General features: G+C 43.2%; 1 pseudogene; it reads right to left on the bottom strand.

The window, feature by feature from the left end:
- Nucleotides 1-4,686: 4,686 nt before the first annotated feature.
- Nucleotides 4,687-4,941, bottom strand: LOC121142059 (annotated as a pseudogene).
- Nucleotides 4,942-9,439: the final 4,498 nt, after the last annotated feature.

The following is a 9,439-nucleotide window of genomic DNA, read 5'->3' as shown; positions in this document are numbered from 1 at the left end:
GAGAGGGTGAGGTCTGGAGAGGGAGGAGTGGGGTTAAGAGGAGTTTCCGGCCCCACACTGACCTGACGTTTTAGACTGATTTCAGCCTCTTCATCGAAGTTCTTTGGGAGCAGGGGCACCAATCCTTTACTTTCTATTTTTTATTTTACTTGATAGTGGAATTAAAAGAGAAAACAATTTAAGAACATGCCTATAATTTGGGGGAAATTTCATGATCTAATTGTGTTTGGTATTAAGTTTCTGGTTTCAGTATGGAAAAGTATTGGGGGGGGTCTAGTGAGTTGTTTGTTTGTTTTGAGACAGGGCCTCACTTTGTAGCCCTGGTTGGTATGGAGCTTCCATGTAGACCATGCTGGTCTTGAACTCACAGTGATTCATCTTCCTCTGCCTCCGGAACACTGACTGGCACTAAAGTGTCGTCCCCCCCCCGTGAGGTTCCTTCCCATCTCTGGGTGATTCTACACCTCCCTCTGCACTGGACAGTCTTGCTGAATGTGCTATCTTCTTTGCGATGGCTCAATGTCAGACAAGTACAATCCACAGCCAAAACTGATGTTCTTATGTAATGAAATGACTTGGGAAATATGTGCATTTCCATGGCACTAACTCTGCAGTTTTTAGCCACAACTGGATATGAAGAACTACATCTGTGGTTACTAGGGAATGCCAGCATTTCAAGCTGTAGTTTCTGTTACACAGCAAAGATAAGAAAACCATCAAACAAAGAGACCCACAGCTTCAGACAAGGCAGACGTCAGGACAGCCCATGAAAACAGCTGCTGCCTCCGTGAAGGAAGGACTGCTGGTAAAACCAGTGATAAGACTGCCAGAGGCACCGGACCCCAGCTTGGGGACCAGGTGTGCTCCTGTTGGGGAACCTGCAGGATGCACTGGGCAGCATTAGCCATGTCTCTGCTGGCTGCACTGGCCAGAAACTCTCTTTGAATCGGAAGACACGCTGCTCTGGGCTTCATTAACTACTGTAGGGCTCTCTCCAGTGCTAGCCTCTGGTCAAGGTTACACGGATAGAGAAACTAGCCTCTATGCAATACGATCCAGCTCAGGTAGCAGGCGAAGACCTTGGCACTGACGAACTTCTTTTCCTGGCACTGTGCTGTTGGATGCGGGTCATGGGCTAGGCTCCTCTCCTGCTTCTTCTCTTCCTGGAGGTTGCTGTGGCAGAGGAGGAAGTAGCAGGGCTTTTTTTAAAAATCACGGGTTCTGAGGATCAAACTTAGGTCCTCATGTTTACAAAGCAAGCACTTTACCTACTGGATTACTGACACCCCCTCCCCCCACACACACATCCCCCTTTTTACTTTTTAATTTGAGATAGGGCCTCACTAAGTTCTCCAAGCTGGCATTGAACTTGTGACCCTCTGGCTCTAAAGTAATTGGGATTACAAACCTACACTACCAGGCTCAGCTACATGATATTCTCTGTTGTTTTTTTAAAAAATAGATTAATAGTCTAGCTTTTCACATTTGTATCCTTAAACCACCTATAATTCTGTCTTGCTTTGTGTGAGGTAACAAGGGGTGGTGTACCACTTCTCCGCTACCTTAGTTATAATGCCTGTACTACACAGACAAACAACAAAGCTTATTTCTTGCTTTTTTCTGTCTATCATGTATGTATGTATGTATGTATGTATGTATGTATGTATGTATGTATCCAAGGTCTCTCTATATAGTCTTGACTGTCCTGTTAGTTGACATGTAAAACAGGCTGCCCTTGAACTCGCAGAGATCCTCCTGCCTCTGCCTTCATTCCCATCCAGCTTTCTCCTTTCGATTTCAAGTTACAAGATTTCATTTAGCATCTACTGTGGGTCTATCTAGAAGGATGGCCTAAATAAGAAGGAGTGTGTGGGGGAGACATAGGAGGATGGTGAGTTTGAGGCCAGCTTGGGTAGTTCCAGGTCAGCCTGAGCTACACAGAAAGACAGTTTCAAAATAAGGAAAGAAAGAGGAGAAGAGAGGAAACAATGGGTTGATAATATTTTGGATCGTGACTAAAGAGTGTTCTGTTGAGGAGACTGCTTATATGGTAGCTTCTGTATTCATTGTTTTCTCATATAAGGGAAGTTTACCTGAGTTCTGTGAGCTGTAGGGGATTCCCACATTTACTTCCTCAGAGCTGAGACTACAGAAGGTTCTCACACTGTGCTGAGGTGAACCTCGGCCTCTTGTTTTCATCTTATTTTGTTATTCGCCCTCCACCTCAGGGCTTAAACGGTTTACACACATTTCTCAAGATCTTACAATGTTCCTCTACTTTAGTGCAAACCCGGTGAATTGTCTAAGGACAAGGACAGAAAGCACATGACCAGACATGGGTAAACCATTGGGGCCACTTTTGAGTGTCTAAGCCCAAGGTCTGGCTTCCAGGAGCCTGATACTGTCTCACTCTAGTTCCACTCAGCTCCACAGCTTCTCACACTGGAATCTGGAGAGCCAGTTATGGAAGTCTTTTTTTTTTTTTTTTTTGTCAATATGAAAACTTCTTCTTTTTTTTTTTTTTTGTCAATATGAAAACTTCTTCTTTTTTTTTTTTTTTTTTTTTTTTTGGTTTTACGAGACAGGGTTTCTCTGTATTGTTTTGGAGGCTGTCGGTCCAGCCCTGCCTCGAACTCACAGAGATCCATGCGCCACTACCGCCCAGCTGAAAACTTCTTATTTTAGAGACACTAGTGCATAAATTTAATCAGAAGTTCCTAAAATCTCTTGCAGTTCCACAGCACCAGATTCCTATTGTAATAATAATAATAAAAAAGACATTTTAGCCAGGCATGGTAGCACGTAACCTAAATCCCAGCACTCAGGAGGAAGAGGCAGGAGGAGCTCTGTGAGTTTGTGGCCAGCCTGGGTCACAGTGAACTCCAAGAAAGCCAGGAATACATAGAGAGGCCCTGCCTCAAACAAAACAAAACAAGATATTTTTAAAAGTATATAGGGCAGGGGTGTAACTTGGTTGGTAATGAGCTTGCCTACCTAACATGCCCTGACCCCTGGGCTTGACCTCTAGCAACAAACACACAATAAATCTTTAAAAAAAAATCTTAAGTGTCCTTTCAGGAATACGTTTAAGATTATGCAACTAGGTGGTGATGCATGCCTTTAATCCCAGCATTTAGGAGGTAGAGGCCGGCAGCTCTCTGTGAATTTGAGGCCAGCCTGATCTACAAAGCGAGTTCCAGGACAGACAGAGCTGTTACACAGAGAAATCCTGTCCCCAAAACAAACAAACAAAAAAAGAATATGTGCACATGAAACTGTTACTGTCCATCCCTATAATAGAAATGTGATAATATTAAATACCCCATCTTACAGCTTGCTTTGGAAAATTGTGCCATAATTTATACACCACAAAGTTTACTACTTTTTTTATTTGATAAAAGCGTATGTGTGGAGGTCAAGGGACAACTCTGTGGTGTCTGTTCTCTCCTCCCACCTCTGCGTGGGTTCTGGGGATTGAGCTGGGTCCCAGACATTTGTAGCAGGCGCTTTCCCCACGGAGCCATCTCACTGGCCCGTTGGCTTCTTGTTTGTCTGTTTGCTTGTTCGTAACTGGATATACCCTGAATGTGACAAGTTACCAATGCAGAGTTCTACGTCATTCTATTTTTGGTTTATTTTACTTTGTTTCTTGAGGTAGGATCTCATATTGTCCAGGATGGTCCTGAACTCCTGATCCTCTTGCTTCTACTTCCTACGTGCTGGGATTACAAGCATATGCCATCATGACAAGCTTTCTATTAACCTGTCTGTTTTTTAATATTTCTTTCTTTCTTTATTGGGTTTTCCAGACACGGTCTCTCTATGTATAGCACTGGCTGTCCTGGAACTTAGCTCGGTAGACCAGGATGACCTCAAACTCAGAGATCTACCTGCCTCTGCCTCCTGAGTGCTGGGATTAAAGGCACCACCACCCTGAGATTTTTAATTTTTAAAAGTACATCTATTGGGGGGGAGAGATGTCTCAGCAGTTATGAGCATTTGCTCCAGAGAACCTGAGTTAGGTTCCTAATATCCACATCAGGCAGCTTATACCCAAGCATTTGTAATTCCAGCTCCAGAGGATCCCACACTTCTGGCTTCCAAGGGCTCTTTACATGTTCACACCCCATGTCCACACTTGTGCATACACACACCAGTGGTGTACAAATGCTCGAGAGACCAGAGGTATCAGGTTCCCTGGAGCAGTTGTAAGGTGACTGATATGAGCACTGGGTCCTGTATAAGAACAGTGTGTGCTCTTAACTGCTGAACCATCTTTCTAGTCATTGATCAAATAGTTTATAACCGTTGTTCTCAACTTCCCAATGCTGTGACCCTTAATACAGTTCCTCATGCTGGGGTGACCCCCAACCATAACATTATTTTCGTTGCTACTTCATAACTGTAATTTTGCTACTGTTATGAATCATAATATAAAAATTTTTTGGAGATAGAGGTTTGTCAAAGGGGTCGCAATCCCCAGGTTGAGAGCTATTGGTTTATAGGATCTCTTTCAATTGATCTGTCTGATACTTTTCTCATTAGCCTGGGCTTAGAGCTGGAGAGAGGAAAACCACAGGGGTAAAGCACTGTTTGGTCTCATTATCTCATCTTCATCAAGCATTACATAACATGCTACATATAATATAACATACTGCATATTCCCCTAGCAGAGGTAGATGACCATTATAGAGGAATATTTTCCATTAGCCCAGAAAATGCTCTCCTTAATGTTCTCCAAGCTTCCAAACTTTTGGACACATAGTAATAATTGCCACCAGACTCAACTATCTCCTTCCATCAAAGCCCATCTGAATGGCAGTCAGGCAACTCTTTCTTCCTTTCTCCATTAGTGAACTTGTGGGTATAGGCAGTAGTCACCCGAGGGATGAGCAAACACACACCTGTGATACCCAGTCCAGGGAGAATCTTGAACCGCATTTCCACACAGTGAAACAGACTAACACCCTATCCTTAAGCTTTTCAAAGCTTTGGTTCCCATCCAGAGAGGCCTTGCTTGGAAAACTTCTTTACCAAAGACATGTCTATTCTTCATTTATTTATCTAACCCATCATTTATTTATATTAGTAAGGTCTCATTTGCTGTCATTATTGTTTGTTTTTTGAGCACAGGTTTCTCTATGTAGCTATGGCAGGCCTGAAACTATATGTAATTGTACTACAAAAGCTATACCACCAACTTAGACACTATCTTGTTGCTTAAAGAATGCTTTCCCTTTTGTTTGGTTGTTGTTGTCTTTTTTTTTGAGACAGGGTTTCTTTGTATAGACTTAACTGTCCTGGAACTCTGTAGATCAAGCTGACTTTGAACTCACAGAGATTCACCTGTCTCTGTCTCCCTGAGTTCCTGGAATTAAAAGCCTATGCTATGCCCAAAAATAAACATCGTTTAAATTGTCAAGCCCAGTTTAATTTTGTGTAACATTTAGAAAAGGAAAAAGCAAAACAAAAATAAACACAAACAACAACAGTCAGGAAAAAATCCTGATTTTGTTAATACTCGATTTTTAATTAGTTATCTTAAATTAGACATACACTTTTTTTTGTTAAGTTAATCACTGTAAATATCACCTAGAGCAGACTACTAGCTTAAGTGAACTCAATTGACCAGGAAGTAGAGGCGCACGCCTTTGATCCCAGCACTTGGGAGGCAGAGGCAGGCAGATCTCTGTGAGTTTGAGGTCAGCTTGCTCCATGGATCTAGTTCTAGGACAGCCAGGGCTACCCAGAGAAACCCTGTCGAGAGAGAGAGAGAGAGAGAGAGAGAGAGAGAGAGAGAGAGAGAGAGAGAGAGAGAGAGAGAAATGTGAAAGTTTCTTGGCTGGCTAGGTTCTGCCACCCTTCTCTGCCCCAATGAAGCACACAGACATTATATTAATTATGGAACTGTTGGCCATTAACTAAGGTTTCTTATTTGCTAGTTCGGTCTTAATTATTCACCCATTTTCTAATAATCTATGTATTTCCACATGGTCTTCTCTTATCAGAGAAAAGTCCAGGGACCTCTTACTACTCTGGCATCCTACATATCGACTTTTCAGCATCTCAGCATTGAAGAGAGAAGAGAGAGAGAGAGAGAGAGAGAGAGAGAGCAATTTCCTGTTTGTCCCTGCTTATATTCTGATCTGTCCAGCTATGCCACTTCCTGCCTGGCCAATCAGTCAATTGGTGTTTTATTCATTAACCAATAAGAGAAGCATATACACAGAAGGACTTCCCCATCATCTCCTCTTTTCTTTCTAGATAAAAAGAAAGGTTTTAACTTTAACATAGTCAAATTATATATAACAAAACAGTTATCAAGTAAGAACTATAGTTACAATATTTAGTTCATTAACCTTTAGCAAGATTTAAAGAAAATATTCTATCATTTATCCTATCTTTGTGAGTCTAAAGTCTTATATGTAACTTACCTTTTATCATAACTAAGGAAAACTATAATCATGATTATCTGTGTTCAACTTCATCAAAGACCACAAAAAGATAATATATAAAATCTAGAATTGACAGAGACAACTCGCTGCCTAATCAGTCACCCGATGCTACTCTGTAACTTTGGGGCATCCATCTTTGGCCCATAGTGTGTCTCGCAGACTCCTCAGCAAAGTATTTTAAACTGTCTGCCTGTATGGGCAGTTTGTCAGTCACTTTTCTCTGTGTCCTGCAGAATGTCTAGCAGACTCTTCCATGAAGCAGGAACCCTTTAGGACTTTCCCATCAAGTTCAGCAGTTACTTTCCTGAGGGTCCTGCATGTCCAGTTTATACAGCAACAGCAAAACAGTCTATGCAAGAGCAGTTTCTTGCCAAAATGGTTAGTCTTGCCATATTGAAAGCAAACGAGTTTCTCTGATGCCCATTTTCCTCTCAGATGTAATTGGTGTTCCCAGGAGCAGTTGTGTCTCACTGTCATGAAAAGCCCTAAACCATTTTAAATGCCATATTCTGAAGGTCTTTGAAAGGTCTGAAAACTATCCATTTGAAATATCTCTTTATATCTAGAAAAATCTAGCTAACATAAGTTTGACTATTATAGATGACCATCATCTTATTTAATTATACATTACATTTTTGGTTGTGAACCTAGCCTTTAATGGCTGAGCCATCTCTCCAGCCCATAAACGTTACATTTTTAAAAGAGCTGTATAAACACAATAGCTAAACAAGAGGAGAAATACACATATAACAAAATTGACCTTAAATTTGTATCAATAAATGAAGATCCATGCCAATGCAAAACATTCATTTCTGTATTGAGAGAGAGAGAGAGAGAGAGAGAGAGAGAGAGAGAATTTATTGTGTCAGCTTTAAACAGTAACAACAACAAAATCATATCTGAGAAGCTGAGAACCTAGTAGTGGGTCCTTACAGCTGGATGCCTGAACAGTGGGAGTGGTCCCACAACAGCTGTCTCTCATTGAGGGGTGACAACTAGCAGTTACTCAGCCCACAAGGTGGGGTGCCTCAGTAGTCCTAATCTAGCACTGGAAGTCAGGAAGGCTCCTGGGCAGCAGCTGGTCCCTCGTCTAAGATGAAGACTGGAAATGCAGGTTCTGCTATCAACAAAGGAATCAGCAGCATCAGCAGCAACAGGGCAGATTAACTCTGAGGGAAAGCCAAGCAGGTCTTTGGAATTACCCTTTTTATGTGGGCTGCTACCAGAAGGTGAGTCCACATCAGTCAGTAACTGGAACACTTCTTCAGGTTAGGTTCCCTACACGGTGATTCTAATTTGTGGCAATGTGACATTAGGTCAACCATAATACTGATATAGGAGATGCATTGACCTTATCATGTGGCACTGTGGCCTCCCAGAACACATTACAGACTCCTTCTTGAAAAACAGCGTCTTAGTTAGGTTAGCACAGATGTAGCCAAGGACAATACATACAAGACAGGAGAGAGTGGCCAGAGGTGTGTAAGAAGGAATTTCATAGTCTCAACCCAAGGAAGGTGTGCACTTATTCCTTACCACAGGGTGAAGAGAAAGGAACTCCAACTGTAACTGAAAGCACCAAAGGATGGTCACTGGGGTCCCTGAACCATCCCTCAGCTTCCGGGGTCTTGGTTTTGCAGGCTGTTGATAGGCCAGAAGCCCAGGAGAGAACTCAATGGGAGGGATGAAGGGTGCCCAGGATGCATCTCTGCTGGGAAAGAGAAAGAATCCTACAGAATGGAGGACTGATGGTTCTGATGACAGAGCAAGTCCAATTGTTGTTTGAACTTTTCTAGGTCTTTAGGAATTTTAAAGTCAAAACTACTGCTTTCAGGCCAGAGGCGGTTGTTTATCAAAGTTATTTTGGCCAAATGGCATTACAAGAGGGAATAGATTTTTAAATCTGATCTCTCACTTCAAATAGAAAAGTTCAAGACTGTGAACAGGTTGCTCAAGTGGGGAGGAATCCTTACATGGGCAAGACTGGGGAAGAAGCGGCCCCAGGAAAAGGGACAGATAATAGACAAGCGTCATTGTGAGCCTCGGTCTATCCTTTCTGAGATGGGTAAACTCTGAGGTTACAACTGAGATCCTAACATCTTAAAATTAGGGGCTCATGGTAATGGGCTCAGATCTAAGACTAGTGGGGAGTCCCCATCCAGGGCTGGGAATTTTGGCTCATCAACCAGTGAACAGGGGTCCTGCAGAAACCAGGGCCCTAAACCAGGGAATGAAGAAGCCCTGGGGAGGGCAAGAGCCTAGAAATGGGGGGGGGCAGAACCCCAGGGGTCAGGCAAGAGCCACTAAAGGGGGGCCACTAAAAATCCAACAGTCTGAAAAATGTAGGGATAGGTCAGGGAAGGAAATGGGAACCTGTGGGGCCTTCAGAGCTGGCAAGCAAAGAATGGGGTGGGAGAGCAGTTGAATAGGAACCGGAGATGAGCTGTCAACAGGAGGGACAGGGGAGGGTGTGGCAGAAGTGGCAGGAGGGCTGAATGTTAGGGCCAGGCCTGCAGAGGATGGAGGGATAAGATAGAGGAGACAGAGGCAGGGAAAGGGACTCCTCATTATGAGGAGGCGGTAGCAAGAGAGGGGTCTCAGCAGAGACAGGCCGATCTCTGTGAGTTCGAGGCCAGCCTGGTCTACAGAGTGAGTTCCAGGACATGCTCCAAAGCTACAGAGAAACACTGTCTCAGAAAAAAACAAAAACAAACAAACAAAACTTTTAGTGGAAAAATTGTGGTGCACACCATTAATCCCAGCACTGGGGAAGCAGAGGCAGGCGGATCTTTGAGTTTGAGGCTAGTCTGGATTATAGAGTGAGTTCCAGGATAGCCAGGGCTACACAGTGAAACCCTGTCTTGAAACGCCCCCCCACAGAGAGAGAGACAGAGAGACAGAGAGACAGAGAGACAGAGAGACAGAGAGACAGAGGCAGGGAGGTCTCATCTGCAGGATCACAGTGGGAAGAGGAATGTAAATTA

Source organism: Mesocricetus auratus, unplaced genomic scaffold (genome assembly GCF_017639785.1).
Source record: "Mesocricetus auratus isolate SY011 unplaced genomic scaffold, BCM_Maur_2.0 Super-Scaffold_100008, whole genome shotgun sequence".
NCBI classification, from domain to species: Eukaryota; Metazoa; Chordata; class Mammalia; order Rodentia; family Cricetidae; genus Mesocricetus; species Mesocricetus auratus.
The sequence above is the reverse complement of the archived record's forward strand: the minus strand, read 5'-3'. Positions and strand labels throughout refer to the sequence as shown.